The sequence below is a fragment of the Mastomys coucha genome, unplaced genomic scaffold (genome assembly GCF_008632895.1).
Source record: "Mastomys coucha isolate ucsf_1 unplaced genomic scaffold, UCSF_Mcou_1 pScaffold12, whole genome shotgun sequence".
NCBI lineage: Eukaryota > Metazoa > Chordata > Mammalia > Rodentia > Muridae > Mastomys > Mastomys coucha.
This window is the reverse complement of record NW_022196894.1, coordinates 66,926,768-66,945,705: the sequence shown is the minus strand read 5'-3', so window position 1 is coordinate 66,945,705 and position 18,938 is coordinate 66,926,768.

Genomic DNA, 18,938 nt, shown 5'->3' with positions numbered 1-18,938 from the left:
AGGGTTGTTTTGATTTGCATTTCTCTAATGACTAAGGATGTTGAACATTTCTTTAGGTGCTTCTCAGCTATTCATGACTAGTTCTGTGCTCTGCAGCATTGAATACATTTTAGAAATCAAAATGCATGAAGAGATTAAAACTCAAAGAAATCACTATGCACATTTTACATTAATTTATATTTTATCAGAAATTAATTTTGAATATAACATATGTTTTCCATAATAACAAACTTAAATTTAGAAAGTCTGGGAAGTTAAATTGTAAATGCAATTCACTTTTATATGAGAACCATTTCTCCTTTAACATTATTCTATGACAAGTTCATACATGTATGAAATATCTTCAATTTCTCCCTCCTCAATTCAATGTCTTCTTTTTTCCATCCCTAAGAGAAGCTTCATCATCATTATCAAACCATGGTCTAAAATTATATTTATAAAATAATGTGAGCACTTGTTCTTCTATCTCCATTTAATCTTGGAAGGTGTGAGTGTGTGTGTGTGTGTGTGTGTGTGTGTGTGTGTGTGTGTGTGTGTGTGTGATGTTCTATTGTATAAACAAAATGATCAACAGCCCAGAAACTTCACCATTTCAGAATCTGATATGTTGGTCTCAAGTAACTGAAAGGAATGCATGTGATTTTGCTTCATTTATCTTTGTTTACTTTTTGAAAACAAATAACTTTCTTTAAAAGAAAACATTTAAGATTCAGTCAGGTGAATTTACTTCTGCCCCTTCTTTTTATAATCATGATGATGATCTTTGCATTTATACTATACAGGCAAAAAGGGGTTTTTTTGGTTTTTTGTTTGTTTGTTTGTTTTGGGTTTTTTTGAGACAGGGTTTCTCTGCATAGCCCTGGCTGTCCTGGAATTCACTCTGTAGACCAGGCAGGCCTTGAACTCAGAAATCCACCTGTCTCTGCCTCCCAAGTTCTGGGATTAAAGGCATGCACCACCACTGCCCAGCAACAAAAAAGTTTTAAAAAACATCTAATTCTAAAATTATTTGCTTCATTCAATTAATATTTATGTTTTAGAACATAATGTGTTTTCTAATTTTTCCATCAATCTATTGATGCTTTTGGCCCACTAACAAACAGTTACTTGTGATCAGTGATATATGGTCAGATCTGATATGTTGGTCTCATACTGAACAAATAATTTCATACCCATTGATCATATCGAGGACATGATTCTGATATTTCTTTAATGTTTATTTCCATACCCTAAGTCTTATCACAGAATGGTTTTCCCATTTAAGGTTTAGGTAGCAACTATACAACTCTGTAACTATTACTTTTCAGAGGACATCAATATTATTGATGAAAACCAAATAAGTATAATCCTGAAGTCTTTATAAGTAAAACATTTTGGATTTACAAAGATAAAACTTTATGTAAGAAAGTAGAAAAACTGTGTATTTATGATTAATAAGTAAAAAACTTATAAAATATTAATAGTCAATTGCAAAGTTTGAATGAATATAGGATAGTCTAAGAGTTACCAGATCAGTTTTGATGAAAATCTTATAGTGATATATTTGGAATATCTAGAATGGTTACTTATGACTGACAAGTTAAAAGCCAGATGTTTGGACCTGGCTTTCATTTTTATATTGGGAAGATATTAGGAGAATTGGGGAAAAATGAAAATCCTAAATGGAGTGAATTCATGGAACACACAGATATTACTAAATGGTAATCAAATTAATCATAAATTTCATTTATTTTTATATGCAATCATTAGAAGTAAAATTTGTGTAATGGGTAGATGCCTCAATGGATAAAGTGTTTTCCAGACAAGAGTGCGGTCTAGCATTCAAATCCCCAAAATCACTATAAATGCTATCATCCTATCTCAAGGGAGGCAAAGGGATAAGCTTGCTAGGCAAGCTGGCTGAAAAGGCAAGGCTATATATACAACAGGATAGAGGAAGACAATGTTAACCTCAGACCTATACTAACACTGGGAAGAGAGAGGGGGGTAGATGTGGATAGAGGGGATGACTTTATTATACTTATGATTGCTGAAGCCTGCTTATCAGTCAATATGAAAACTACAACTGGGGGAGTGAGGATGATTATAGGATAGGCAGAAAAAAAGATGTAAGAGACAGATACAGGAGGGCTGCTGGTCAATACCATGCTAGCAATGAGTGTATTTTCTCAGTGTCTTTTAAAAGCAAGCAACACAAAGCATGACCAATTCCAGGAAGTTAATCAATCACCATAAATGCTTATGTGTCAAGTTTATGGTACACAGTATATCTATGTTTGACTAAGGTGATTTACTTCAGGCTTGGACAGTGTCTCAAGGATGTAAGCATAAGTAGAGAATCTTGTCATGAGATAGCTCATCTCTTAACTAATAACAAAAACAGCTAGATATCAGCAGACTCACTCATGATTAATCACAAACAAGAAAGCAGTCGAAGTTAGCTACGGATGTGCTCCCCACCTATAACTATGAAAGTGAATCTGCATTTTAACACCAAATGAGCTTCATCATCTGGAATAGGAAATATTTTTTGACATGTCACTAGCATTCCATACAGTCAGTCTTATGATGGTTTATTCTTTAAGCCAACTTACAATTTTATTCTCTCCAAATCATGACTATGAGCCTATTTTTTATAATTTTTCTATTTCTCCCTCATAGGATAGAGCATCAAGTGGCAAGGTTATACTCTAACTTGCACAGAAATAATGTGTTTTATATACAAAGGTTTCTATTTGTAGATATGTATGATGGGACACATTTCTCAAATAAGCAAAATAGTATCACAAGATTTGTGATATGCAATTTTAGATCTCATCCTCTGTCACACCCACTAGTCTACTCCAGTCAAATCCAAAATATCGGGGGTAAAAGCCTGATTAGGATTAGAGGCATTAAGGATCAAAAAGAGTTCTGTGCTTCCTGGATATTCAGACAGTCGCTGGCATCTCCTAACTCAGACGTGTTCCAGATTAGTCTTTCCAATCGTCAACACGCCCTCATATTTAGGCATAAAGGTACCCCAAGAAATGATTCGTAAATGACTAAGATTAGGCATTGTCTCCTGACCAGCACAATGTTCCAAAGTATCCTAATTCAAATCCTAGCTGTCCTTAGCTTGGAATTTCTTTCAAGGAATCTGCCTTATCAGATAGAATGTCCTCAGAGTTAGTGACAGAGGTCAGGCACCATTGCTTACTGTTAACATAGTTAGAATTCTCAGGGCAGTCCGACAGAAGAATGAATTATTTTACATACTAGAGAATAATCGAAGGGCTTCCCTCACTCAAGGACATTAGCTAGAACTGTTAGGTCTGAACTTCCCAGTGCTTGCCTCCAACAGAACCAGAGAATTAGCATAGGAATACCAAAATAGCCCCAGCATGGAAGGCTCCACTGCTTTTCTGCCTGCTTGGCACCTGGCTACCTGATCCTTTCGACCTTGATGTGGTGGTCACTTGCCTATGTGACCTCAGTCCTGTGACCCTTGCTGTAACCCCTGCCCACCTACATGACTCTTGTCATCTACCCTGCTTGCTATATGCTATTTAAGCCTGAATTTCACCTTGTGCAAATAGATTCAGATTCACCAAACCCTTATGTTGAGTTTGTCTGTCATCTGCCAACTTATTGCCCACCTGACCAGAATTCTCATCCCTCATCCCATGGAAATTGGGATGTAACGAACGCGGTCCATGGCAATCCTCTTCCAGAATTAAGGTACTTAAATCTAAAATGGCAATGCAAAAATCCTAAGCATATCATGTCATTTACAGAAAGAAAGTTTATTTTTCTTCATTCATATATTGACAAAATTTACTAAACACATTTATCTCCAAAACAAAGCTAGGAAGTCAATCTGATTTAACAAGTAAATTTTTGTCTTTAAATTTATTCTTAAATTACTAACAATGTGATTTACTTTTTACATAACTGATTGGATTATTTTATCATTCAATTATTTGAAGTCATCAAAAATTCACCATAGAAAATTACTAGTTCAAATTATTTTGATCATTATTGATAAAAATATTATTTAAATTATAAGTTATGAAATATTAGATGAGGTTATATGTTTTTATTTTTTTCATAATTAGATTCAAATTATAATACATGGTTTTCAATAATGAAATAAATGTAGAAATACAGTGCTGGGAATGGAGTTCACTGGGAGAACACAAACCTAACATTCTCAAGGTCCTTGTTGATTTTGTTTTGTTTTGTTTTGGATATTTTATTTATTTACATTTCAAATGTTATGCCCTGTCCCAGTTTCACCTCCAGAAACTCCCTTTCTCATATTCCCTCTCCCTGCTTCTATAAGGGTGCTTCCCTACTCACCAACCCACTCCTGCCTCCCCACCCTGGCATTCCTCTATACTGGAGCATTGAGCGTTCCCAGGACCAATGGCCTCTCCTCCCATTGATGACTGACTAGCCCATCTTCTGCTACATATGCAGTTGGAGCCATGGGTCCCTCCATATGAACTTTTTGTTTGGTGATTTAGTCCCTGGGAGCTCTGGGGGTTTGGGTTGGTTAATATCGTTCCTACTATGGGTTACAAACCCCTTCAGCTGGTGTGAGGTGGAATTTCAGGGTTGCTTTAATTCGCATTTCTCTGATGACTAAGGATGTTGAGCATTTCTTTAGTATTTCTCAGCCATTGGTATTCCTCAGATGTGAATTCTTTGCTTAGCTCTGTACCCCATTTTAATAGGATTATTTGATTCTCCTGGAGCCTAAATTCTTGAGTTCTTTGTATATATTGGACATTACCCATCTATCATTTCATTAGATGCTGAGGAAGCAGTTGACAAAATTCGACACCACTTCGTGATAAAGATCGTGGAAAGATCAGGAATTAGAGGCCCATAACTAAACATAGTAAAAGCAATATACAGCAAACCACTAGCCAACATCAAACTAAATGGAGAAAAACTTGAAAGCAACCCCATTAAAATCAGGGATTAGACAAGGCTGTCCATGCTCTCTCTACCTATTCAATATAGTACTTGAAGTCCTAGCCAGAGTAATTAGACAAAAAAAAAAAAAAAAAAAAAAAGGAGGTCAAAGGGATACAAATTGGAAAGTAAGAAGTCAAAATATCACTATTTGCAGATGATATAATCATATTCTTAAGTGACCCCAAAAATCCACCAGAGAACTCCTAAAGCTGATAAACAACTTCAGCCATTGGGCTAGATATAATATTAACTCAAACAAATTGGAAGCTTCCTCTATTCAAAGGGTGAACAGTCTGAGAAAGAAATTAGGGAAACAACACCATTCTCAAGAGTCACAAATAATATTACATACCTTGGTGTGACTCTAACCAAGTAAGTGAAAAATCTGTATGACAAGAACTTTAAGTCTCTGAAGAAAGAAATCAAAGAAGATCTCAGAAGATGGAAAGCTCTCCCATGACCATCTTGCTGAAAGCAATCTACAGATTCAATTCAATCTCCATCAAAACTCCAAATAAATTCATCATAGAGTTAGAAATAGCAATTTTCAAATTCATTTGGAATAACAAAAACCCAGGATAGTGAAAGCTATTCCCAACAATAAAAGAACTTCTGTTGGAATCATCATCCTGAACTCAACTGTACTACAGAGCAATTGTAATAAAATTTGCATGGTATTGGTACAGTGACAAGCAGGTAAAACAATGGAATAGAACTGAACCAGAAATGAACCCACACACCTATGGTCACTTGATCTTTGACAAAGTAGTTAAAACCATCCTGTGGGAAAAAAAGACAGCCTTTTCAACAAATGGTGCTAGTTCAACTGTAGGTTAGCATTCAGAAAAATGCAAATTGATCCATTCTTACCTCATTGTACAAAGCTCAAGTTCAAGTGGATCAAAGATCTTCATGTAAAACTAGACACACTGAAGAGCCTCAAACACATAGGCACAGGTGAAAATTTCCTGAACAGAACACCAATGGCTTATACTCTAAGATCAACACCTACAAATGGGACCTCATAAAATTGCAGAGCTTCTGTAAGGCAAAAGACACTGTCAACAGGACAAAATGACAACCAACAGATTGGCAGATGTGTACCAACCCATGGTAATTTCTAATACTAAAAGAACAACATCAAAGAAAAACACCTATAGACATTACAACTTTTACTGTTAAACTAATATTCTATAAATATATCTGCTTGAATATGTAGACATTTATTTGATGTGTAAGTATGATTATATTTTAGTTTTAAGGTGAATTCAGACTTGCAATAGATTCTACATAGGTTTTATACATTCTACAAAGGCATTATAATAAACGAAATAATGTTTTAAAATTCACATTTTATTTGTGAGTAAAGACATTTGCATATATTGGCAATAATGATGCATTAAATAATCTATATTCCTTTATATATATTGCAATGTGTTTGGTTTGCAGAATACAAGTTTTAAGAAAAGCTTATGTAGCAGTCTGAATTTCTCTGTAATAGCATAAAAATATCAGAAAGCCATATTATTTTTGGAATTTACAGCAACATACCATTAGGAAAGAAGAGCATTAGGATTAGGAATCTCATTTGTAGGATATTCTTTTTTTTTTCCTCTTTCTTTTTTAGGACATTGTTTATAAAATTATCGTGCCAAAATCTTTAAGAAAGAAGCAATTGGCTATTTATCTCCACAATAAGGATAAAGCATTTCGTAGAATGACTGATAGTGAGCAGGGAGGTAAATGGGTTGTCAAACTTTGTCAGGTTATCACTGAGGATTACCCACATGAAAATGACAGGGAGGATGGGGATGGCCTTAGACTCAAATGATAGTGGAGCAAAAATAGAAATGGCTAATCATCTCCATGTACTGAGCTTGATGCGTGCCTCAGTGTGAGAAGGTGAGCTGTCTCACCGGTGCCCAGGATTTGTATTGTTACAGCCCCAGAATGCTAAAGAGGCCATATTTGTATGTTGCGTTGGAGGAAGGTGATCATTATTTTCTCCAAAAGAAAATTAATGCCGTTTTCTAACTTACGCTTCAGAAAAGCAGGCCCAACGGTGGCAGCTTCCCACATGGCCCTCCAGTTGAGGGCAACAAGGTCACTCATTTAAACAGAAAGTGCATTTGCTTCTGTCAGGATAGTTAAGATGCTGAAAACAGGGAAAAAATAGCTAACACCTGGCTACAATACAAAGATATACAGAAGAAGCCACCTGCAAGTTTTTCTATTAGTACTTTTTCAAATTTATCATGAAACAAGTATTTTAGAAAGTTTGCTTAAAGTGGAATAAACTTAAAATAAACAATATAAACATTAGAGCAAGTCACATGAACTGAACATTGGTGAATACTGGTAGCTAATGCTGTTGTGTTCAGAAGGCACAGTTTTCTAGGAAACGAGTATGTTTGTGTGTGTGTGTGTGTGTGTGTGTGTGTGTGTGTGTGTCTGTGTGTATTCTTTCTAAATTATTTCACTTTTGTTGTGACCTTTTTGCTTTAAGAAACTCTTAATTTTTCATAAGTATATTTAATGTTAGAATGTAAACGTGATGGAAGACCCTCAGCTCTATTTACTATTTTTTAAGGTCATTCACAAAAATGAGAGTGGAGAAAAGGGTATCTCATTGGCAATATGCCTGCACACGAGTATTCAGTGGTACCTACATCCAGGGATGGACTCAATCATATGACTGCTCCAAGCATACTGAATTATAACAAACCTATCATGATAAAATTAAGGGACATAGTGTCAATATTAAAAATTAATTAAAAATATTTAAAAACTACCTTCATTGAGCATACATTATCTTTTTAAAAATTTTTTCTTTGATATTTTCTTTATTTACATTTCAAATGATATTCCCTTTCCCGGTTTCCCCTCCAGGGGGAAAAAAAACTATTCCCTCCCCCTTCCCCCAAACCACCCTCTCCCACTTTCTGGCCCTAGCATTCCCCTACACTGGGACATAGAACCTTCACAGGACAAAGGACCTCTCCTCCCTCTAATGACCGACTAGGTCATCCTCTGATACATATGCAGCTGGAGCCCATGAGTCCCACCATGTATACTCTTTGGTTGGTGGTTTAGTCCCTGGGAGCTTTGAGGCACAAGTTAGTTCTTATTGTTGTTCCTCCTAACGGGCTGTAAACCCCTTCAGCTCCTTGGATCCTTTCTCTACCTCCTTCATTGGGGTCCCTGTGCTCAGTCCAATGGATGGCTATGAGCCTCTACTTCTGTATTAGTCAGGCACTGGCAGAGCCTCTCATGAGACAGCTTTATCAGGCTCCTTTAACCAGCACTTATTGGCATCCACAGTAGTGTCTCTTTTTCAAATGTTATGTAGGCTAGTACTATTTTACTAAAGAAGAACAAAGCTTCATTTAAAGCATGAAGCTGGTGAGTTTATACAAATTTCTTACCTAGGTTCTTCACAATTCTCATTTATAAAGTATCTGGTGTAGGAAAATATCATAACAACCTTTCAAACTAAAAGTATATTACTACAAATATAGTACGTAGACTGACCGAGGCATGAAAGGACATGGCAGTTAGGGTTGGAGTGGTGTCTTGGTTGCTGGGACCTGATGGCCAGTTAAAGTGAAAACCACTTGGAGAGTAAGGATTGGGAAGAAGAGTCAAAGAGATTAAAGTTCAGGAGGACTAACAGTAAATATTGCATGCCAAGTATATTCTCTCAGTGTCTTTTAAAGGCAAGAAACAGAAAGCATGACCAATTCCAGGAAGACAAATAATGACCACAGAAGCTTACATGGGAAGTTTATGGTACAATGTATCTATGTTTGACCAAGACTAATTCCTTCAGGCCTAGACAGTCTCTCAAGGTCATATGCATAAGGGGAAGAATTTGGAAGGATTTAATGCTCATCTTAATTAAAAACAAAGTCCTATGTCTGCAGACTCATTCATGATTGATCACAAGCAAGAAATCAGGCAAAGTTAACATCAGATGTGCTTGCCACATTTGAACTACAATGACATCTTGCTATATTTTGCTTCAGGTGAACAATTTACCTTGCATATAATCCAGAAAAGTACATTATTAAGCAGATAATTAGAGCTTTAGATACAATGCCTATTATTTCTTCTTTTTCAGTTTTCAGTTTGTACAAAAAATAGCATAAATTAAACATTCTGTTAGAATAGGGAAGCAGAAGCAAAGTAAGTTCAGGGCCCTGAAGTTAGGAGTAGGATATAGATATATATCATATTCTACTGAGATATTCTAAGAAAATTAATTATATTTTATCAATGACAAATACAAACTTATATAAATTGTGTGTGTACACAGAGGTGAGTACATGTGCACACAGAGGTGAGTACATGTGCACACAGAGGTGAGTACATGTGCACACAGAGGTGAGTATGTGTGCACACACAGGTGAGTACGTGTGCACACACAGGTGAGTACGTGTACACACACAGGTGAGTACGTGTGCACACACAGGTGAGTATGTGTGTGTATTTATACATTTTAAGTACATTTTAATCATGGCTTTACATTTTTATATTTTTATAAATACCTTTAAAATTTATGTGGCCCTCAAATATTCCCCATCATTAAGATTAGTGGTTCACATCTGTAATTTCAGCAGAAGTAGGTTGATCACTGAAAGTTTCAGGCATGTGATCTACATGGTGAACTCAAGTACAATCTGAGATGCATAGCCAGATCCTGTCTCAAAACCAACTAATCAATGCCATCTATATCAACCTTACCAAGCTCCATATTGGTTAAAATATATTTCCCCACTTGTTTTCCGACTAGACATTTTAAAATTTTTTACATGACTATGAATTTCCTATTCATCTCTGTAAGTAGGATGGTTATATGAAGTTCTGACTGATTTATTCCACTTAATAGAAAAGCTATCATACATAAGATTCTACTTTTAAGGCTAGATGATTTGATGATTATGATAAGACATACTTACATTCATACTGTAGATTCCTTATCATTTTCTATATAATTGACAATCTTATCACATACATTTTGTCATACAATGCTTACATGAACATAAATGTACAAATATCTGCTCACGGTCAGGTTACACCTCTTTAAATTTTCTGACTGTTACACATGTAAACTGTCATAAAAATACAATTAGCACTCAAAATATCATTCTACTAATCCAATGGAGCTGATTCAGGCATAAAGTTTAACCCTTATCAATATTTTTTTTAAAATTAAGGTCATATAGTGTTAGAACTACTGTCATTTTAAACTGCTTTACCTGGGAACTGGAAACAAAATTGAGTTCTCTGAAAGAGCAACATGAAGACTAAAATAATAATACATCTATCCAGGCACATGATTATTGTTTTTCAAATAGAAATTATGTGTATATATATATATATACATTTCCATATATAATAATGCATATTATATATGGTACTGACCATAATAAAAAATTCTGGAAAAAAGGAAAATAAGTTTTTAACCACTGGATGTGAAAGTCCATTCTCATGCTAGAGCGACTGGCCAGTGAACTCCTGAGATTCACTTGACTTTGTCTTAACATTAGAGTTATAGGCGTGAGCAACTATGCCTAGCTATTTATGTGGGTGTTGTGAATTTGAACCCCATTCCTCATGCTTCCACTTCAAGTGCTCTTATCCAATACAGAGAACTATTTAAATTTATGAGTAAGGAAGTGAATGGGAAAGTTTTACAGCATGTGACTTCTGTAAATGTTTGATACCAAGCTTTTCCATTATATTCTTTTTTTATAAAGAGAAAATATCTGATTCATTTGAATTAATTGTTACAAAACAAAGCACTTGTATTGTATTACTATTAGTAAATTGATGCATGCATTGTATGAGAATTTCTCAGTTTACTTTTTATAGCTAAACTGTAAAGTCTAGCATTAGGTTCATATTGCCTAATGACACATGATTAAACCAATTTGAATTTAAAGTATAAGGGAATGACTTACCTGCAATGCATTCCCAAATAGCCCAGTTGTTGCCTATTGTTATTATCCATTTTACTTGTCTGCCAAAATCATAATTAAAGTTAACACAGAGCAAGTCTCTATCAAATTGCAAAGATAATGAAAACCACTTTGAGCATCCTTAACTTGATAAATTTTGGGTGATTTTCAAGACATTAGCCTTTTTATAGAGAATCAAAGCCACTGTGACATGATGAAAGATTTTAAAGATAGACTGGGATTCTCATGACAGAAGTATTTTAACAACATTTCTTTTTCTTGAAACACAGGCCTTTTAACAGCTTCTTATCTTGGCTCTGGCCCAACTCTGCTGTAACTCAGACATACTGTTTAGAAGTAACCAAGCTCCACTGATACACCAGAATTGAAGAGAAGCCACTTACACAAGAAACCATACCAAATAAAAAGTGTCGTTGAACACAAAGGGGCAGAGGTTGAAGAAGAGTCAGAGTCACTGTAATTTCTTCATTAATGTCTGTGAAGTATGGGCAGAATTTTTATTTAAACAAAAATAGTTTTAAAAGTTTTAATTGTGTATTCATTCAGTCCATCATGATCACAAGTTAGAGTGATTTGTTTTATTCAAATTTCTAAAATTGGCTCTCTCCTGCAGTTTTCTTCTCTACGAGGCAGAAATTTCCTGAAGCTGTTAATTTCCATGGTAAACTCAAAGTAAAAATTCTTAGCCATTAATCAAATGTGTAGACTGTACTCAAATACAGCCTTTTATGAGGTATACTTTTTATTGTTTTAGTTATGTATGTGTATGTACGTCTCTGCGTGGGTTTTCACACATGTGTAGCTTCCTAAGGAGAGCAGAAGAAGACGTAAGATCTCCTGAAGCTGAAGTTACGGGTGCTTATGACTCATCCGAGATGCGAGCTGACAACCAAACCTACGCCCTTTGAAGGCACAGTCAAAGTGATTAAGTCAAAGTGAGGGGATTAAGTAACTCTTAATCACTACACACTTTCTCAATGAAATCTTATTTTCTAAGGAATAATCACACCCATGAAATCACAGAAAAGAATACAATGCAAGAAAGCAGTTGTTAAGCAAGTGCATATTAGGAAATTAGCAAGCTAAAAGAAACTCTAAGAATTGATGCATACTTCAAAATGATACATCTTATGTCCTGTTTTCCAATCAGTGGATAGCAGCTATATACATAACATATACTATATATTGTGTGTTATTATATACATATAATAACACTTACTATGTTATATATAATATATTACTGTTTCTAGTTTTGAGTTTCTATGAGATTTGTGTGTGAACTCGTGTGTTTTGTTATGTGACAGCCATTTAAATTCTTGCATCTATAGGTGTCTCATATTTTTCTTTGACTTCTTTTCTTTTTTGTTTGTTTTTATCCTATTCTTGTTTGTTTCTGTTTTAATTTCATTTTTTTTTTTTAATTTTAAAGTGCCCGATGATTCTTTTTAAGGAAATAGAGAAAAAAGGCTCTAGATTGGATGGTAGGGGAGGTGGGGAGGATCTGGAAGACGTTAGCACAAAGTTAACTTTAGTCAGAATATATTGTAGTTAAACTTATTTTCAATAAATGGAAAAGAAAACAATGGTATTCCAATTTTATTTAAAGTTATGCCATTGCTCACTCTTTTTATACAGAAAAGATTAAATACAGTTATGTGATATATATTATATCATCGGCAATATACATAAATGTGTATATATATGCTGCTTTCTGTTACCCATCTTTTCTGGTATTCACAAATACTTTCCTATTTCTCCAATACTCCAGTTAGGATACTGAATAAATATAGTGCAATTAAAACCCTCTGATAAAATAGAAGAATGTCCTATTTGCCTTATCCATCTTCAATTTCCCAATTTTCTATAAACAAAAATGTGTAAACATTACTAGTTATGATTTCATTGAGGTTTGTCATTTTAATCTGGAAGGAAGAGGACCTTTATTTTCTCCTGGTTGGTATAGCTACATGTCATAGTAGTTGTCCATAAAGAATGATCTCTGAAGCCTGTGATTGTGCACATCCCACCCCACCTAGAACTCCTAAATTGATAAAGGTTGAGAAAAACTTTCAGTTTCTGCAGAACTTTTCTATTGTGGTTCATCTCTGCCATGTAGAATTTCCCATTCTTGTGCTGTCAGACACCATCTCATTTAAATTGTTATTAAGATACTGGACAACCATTAAGAAAATAATTACTTACTTTTGATATTACTATTAAATTTGTGGAAAACAATGAAAAATAACCTCTGAGGTGCGGTATTTTTAGTATCTTTTCAAGATCATTTGTGTGTGTGTGTGTGTGTGTGTGTGTGTGTGTTTGACAGCCAGAAAAATGTACAAATTTGCCAATTTTGCTATGACTGATTCCCATTAAGTTGAAACTATGATAAACCTTAATGTCTACTTAGAATTGTACCTAAGGATTTCCCAGTCAATCATTCAGTACAAACTCCAAGAATGGTAAAAATCAGGCTAGAGAGGCTGGAGAGACAGCTGAGCTATTGAAATCTTGTTCTGCTTTTGTCGAGAATCAGAGTTCTTAGGAAGCTTGCCACTACTGGTTAATCCAGATAAACTGGGGATCCCAAGCCTCTGAAGCCTGTAGGCACTTGTAGTCATGTGCACATAAATACAGACAGACAGACAGACAGACAGACAGACAAACAGACACACAAACTCACAAAAACTAACATAATAAAAAATTAAATGGAGATGAATTAAGATGAATAGAGAGAAAAAAATGATGTGTGTTAATATCCCTAATAGATTGATTATTCCATAAAAAACTCATGTACTTTTTATTATGATTATGAAAAACAATACAGGTTTTACAATGAAGAAATTTTGTCTCTAGTGCAAAATAAGAAAAGGTAAAAAGTTAAATAGAAATAATTGAAGACCTGTCAGAAAAGTAATTCAAAACCCTAAATATGTAAGTTTTATTTATATTTTAAAAATGCTATTATTTTTATTAAATATTGCCAAATATCTAAGGTGAATTATTTTTGTTAAGCAAATTTACAATAAAAAGAAGTGCTTTTGATTTATAAGGATAATTATTTGTAATCTAAGTATTTTAAAGAAAAATCATCATGGAAATGCAAGTCAGAATATTAGACTAATAATACTGCTTTTTCTGAGACTTAATGGGTGGTGATTATTATATCAGAGAAATGTGATGTTATCTATATATGACAGCAATTAACTTTTTACTAGTTTTATTGGTACATTGCTATGCATGTAAATGAGATCCATAAAAGAAATCTATAGCAGCAATATAGAAGGAAAGATTCCCAGATGCATTCGATATCCAAGCCACAGAGCCTCTAGCTAGGGAGTGAAGCATCCACACTACATTAGCTCATCATGCAGAAATAACTGAAAATATTCCACATGTATTTTAGAATCAAATCACCAAGAAACTATGAGTGTTTCAATGCAGATGCTCTTTTCTTTTGTCTAGTTTGTTTATTGTTTGGATTTGGTTTGGTTTTGAGACAGGATCTTACTCTGTGCCTGGGTCTGTCTCCTTGAAGTCATGATAAATTCTCTTGTCACAGTTTCCAGAGTACTGGATACAGAGTCTTGAACTACAATATTCAAAGACGTTATCTGAAGAATTAAAATTAAAGATATAGCTTAAAAATAGGAGCAGTGGTGCATGCCAAGAAGCCCATTACTCACATAGCTGATTCAGGAAGGGTTAGGAGTTTGATGCCAGAATGTATAACATAGACCCCAAATTCTTTACTTAACTTTTGAGGAGTTTTTACATAAAAATAAGGAGGTGCTAATATTTACAGATTTGATAGATTCTGCAGAAAATATATGATCGTATGTGTGTTTGTGTGTGTGTGTGTGTGTCAAACCATTCATTCTTTAAAATGTAAAAATCTTGCATATGAATATTTTGACTATATATATGTCTGTGCAATACATACATATCTGGTATCCATAGAAGATAGAAAAGAATAAGGGATCAGATATTGTGGAATTAAAGATCATTGTCATCCATGATGTTGGTACAGGGAATTAAACCTCACCCCTGCAAGAGCAATCAGGACTCTTAACAACTAACCCATCTTTCTAGATTCTTGTTTTGTCTGACTGAATCATCTATCTAGTCCTGAATTTTTTTATTGTAAAATGATGACAAATTTAGAAATAACTTGTTAATACTAGAAATAATACATGAAAAGTATTTAGTAATTGGAAAATATTACTTAATATATAGACTGTTATATATAAATAACCATTAATCCTACTTTAGCTTACACCAAAACTTTTAAGATGTGATAGATGCTTGCACGGATTTCTTTTTGGTATAATATGGCAGACACCAACCACAGGAGCTTATTTTACTCTGGAAATGCATCTAATCTGCCTAAAGTGAATGTTAATTTCTTTTCTAATTCAAATTAACTTAAATCAAAATTTAAGCAGTCATGTATGATCAGTGCCCTTCTCTTTTTGACCTCCTATCTCTAAAGGTAAAATGACATATTGCATAAATTTGATAATCACAGGTATACATTGTGATACAAATTGTCCATCAAATTGTTAGATAACCTTCAGCTTATTATTTTTATATTTTTAAAATTGTTTGAAAATAATTCACTAAATAATTCACATCCTTTCTGATCTACACTCTGACAGAGGAGTTACCTAGTGGTTGCACTCCAGTTTTACCAATCATCTGGCACTTTGTACCTGCCAGAGGGCTTCCAGGTGTATTGCAACCTGTCCTGTATGTTGCAAGATTTGAGTCACTGTTTCACATAATGACAGATCTTTCAGATGCTTTGTTCACTGTGGATGAATGTACCTTCCACTTTTGTCACTAGTTCCATGGCCCTATTAAGGTTAAGCTCTTTGGGGGGCATGCACAGAATTACATAGATTTCATCTGTGCCATCTGCCACTGGAATGCACTGTGTGATGGCTGGCAGTATCTCTGTAAAGCTCAGTACACTGGCACAGGGGCCAACACTATGTAAATTAGACACCACAGAAATGTAAGAATATCTTAACTATTGGTGCAATCTATGTTAATCATAATCATTGACTATATAGACTTAGGAGATAATCTTTTCATGGCATTTATTTAGCACTCTGTGTTTCATCAGGCTGTCATATGAGTATATCTCTTAAGAAATGCAGGAAACATCCTGACAAGCTGCATGCGTTTAATAGCAGGACTGAAAGAATAAGAAGGAAAAAAAATGTGTTTACCCAGTTGAAACAACACCCTTTTGCTTTCTGTCTGGATGACTTCTGTTTGGCTGATTTATTAATTCATTTTGATCTTTTCTGATGTAGTTTAACATCTGTTCAATTATCATATTCTTAACAAGAATTTCCTTGGCATGTTTTCTGCTCCATCTCCCTTTGTTCTCTTGGACAAATTGATGGATGCTGATTTCATTTGGGATGTGCAATATTAAAGGTTAAGTGGAGATTATGCAAGTGAAATAAGCCATCAGGATAAAATTGGAGAAGTTCAAAGGAAAAATAATGGAGGAAAGGTCTTCAGTAGAGACAGAGATGTAGATTATTAAAAAGAAGGCACATTTTAAAATCAGGAGTAGTTGTACTTTTCTGATATATCTTTTACAGAAAGTTTTGCTCTTGTAATTTAGTAAATATCATATTCCTGTTACCTTCGCTTTCTGAAATAGCTCTGTACACTGATGGCATAGTATGAGGTGAGGATGATTTATTCTTTTTTTCTCTCCCTGTTTTCTACTAGATACTCATGCTTGCAAAACAATTGCTTAAGAAGTTTTACTTTTTTTTCTATTTTTTTCTAAATCAAATACAACTTTAATTTTGATTTTAATATGTCAATACATCTTTTCCTGATTTTTCTTCACAATTTTATGTTTATATTGAGTTCTATTTCCTATGAAATCTTTAATAGAAACCCACATAATAAGCAGACATTCAATATTCAATCTGCGATTTGATTTCCTTACATCCCTTTTCTTCTGTCATTTTGAGAAACAAAACTCCCAAGGTAAATATTGTCATACAATGTGGATGCTCTTTATGAATAACAAGTAGCTCTATCAAAAATTATCAGATATTTATGAAATAACAATCTAGGGAACAATCTAAGGAACACACACACACAAACACCTATAGCCCACTAATTAACTAACTGTGTAAGGAATTTTAGTCACCTTAAGTAAATTAAAATAAATAAGCAATTGTATTCTTGATTTATAATCAGTTTTAAAGTTCTGAATTATGCCTTTTATTCATATTGAATTCTTCACACTTTAACATGTAAAGTGGAATAAGTTATAAATTAAATGTGCAGAGATGTTTGGACAGGCATTTTATCATGAGGTAGTGATTTATTTTTCAATGTTTCCCAGGATTTCTCAAAAGTTACTATGTAGCCTTGACTGATGTCAATATCAAGGTGGTCTATGTCTCAAATGTTGGTTGTAATTATAGATATGAGCTGTCATCCCCAATTGTTGTTTTCTTTTATCTTGAAATTAAAACCTTTACAATAAATACTGATTTAATTTGATAAGGTACTCTTTATTCTCATTGTACAATAAAATAAAATATTTTTTTGTGATAGAGACTTTTTGTGCCACCAGGGAGATTTGAAACTACATTTTTAGACCAGGCTCTCCTTGAACTCACAGAGCTCCTCCCACCTTTTCCTCCAATGTTGAGATTAAAACTGTAGTGTATGATACCACAGCTGACTCAAGAAAGTATTTCTCATTGTTTAAGAATTTCTTACATGAAATGTGTTTTGATAAAATCCACTCTCCATTTTATCTCCTTTGTCCCTTTCCTATGTCCCCCAGCATCTTCCCCACTCCAATTTTATGTGATCTTTCCTTTTACAAAAACTATTTGTTTTCTGTATATGAATACACCATAGCCATCTTCAGACACACCAAATAAGAGCATCATACCTCATTACAGATGGTTGTGAGCCGCCATGTAGTTGCTGGGACTTGAACTCAGGGCCTCATAATCGCTGAGCCATCTCTCTAGCCCTTGCTCTTTGCCTTTTAGAAAGCAAGTGGGGCAGTGCACTTACTGAAGCTTTTACATGGAAGGTATACGATCATCCACTTGAGCATGGGTGGATTTTCAGTTGCCTCAACACTGAAGAAAACTGACTTTTTCTCCTCCACCAATAACTCCTCAGTTGTCAGTTGTTCCTCAGGTATGGGCAGAACTATGTGGTCCTGTCTGCCCCCCTATGCTTGGAGTTTGACTGGTTTGATATTATTCTGGTCTTGAATATACACTCACAGCCTCTCAGTTCAGTGTACAACTGTGCTGTAATTTCAGCAAATGTTTTTCTACAAAAATCTGGCTCTTCTACTCTTTCTGCCTTTCTTCCTTGATGATCTGAGTCTTCCTAGAAAATATATGACATAAATAGCTTAATTAGGTCTGTATTCTCACCTGGTCTTTTATTCTCTACATTTTAATGAGTAGCAGGTCTGCATTAATACCCAACTACTACCCAAAAAGCTTTAGTAATGAAGAATGAGGAATGCACTAATCTGTTGGTATAGTGATGATGCAGTTTATTAACTATGTCCATTTTAGTAGAATTACCACTGTATTAGAACCCCCCTATATAGTCTATGACTTATCTAGTCACATTATTTTGACGAGTTTGTGATATAAAAATGAGGTTTAATCTAGTGGAGTGGAATTTAAATCCAATCAGAAAATTGTTAAGTTACATTCATGATATTCTTGCCACTAATGCACTAACAGGCTTACCTTATCAGGAAAGGCATCATTATAGTGAGCTTTCTAAAGTCTACTAATTTCTTTTTTTACTTACTAGAATGTAGATAACTACAAAACTAGCCAGTCAATAGGGATAAATATTCTAGATTACTATCAAGTTGACTAATGTATGTCCAGAGACACATATATATATGTTGATTTCAGCAATAGAGACTTAGCATCAAGTTCCACAGGCTATCTTAGATTACTG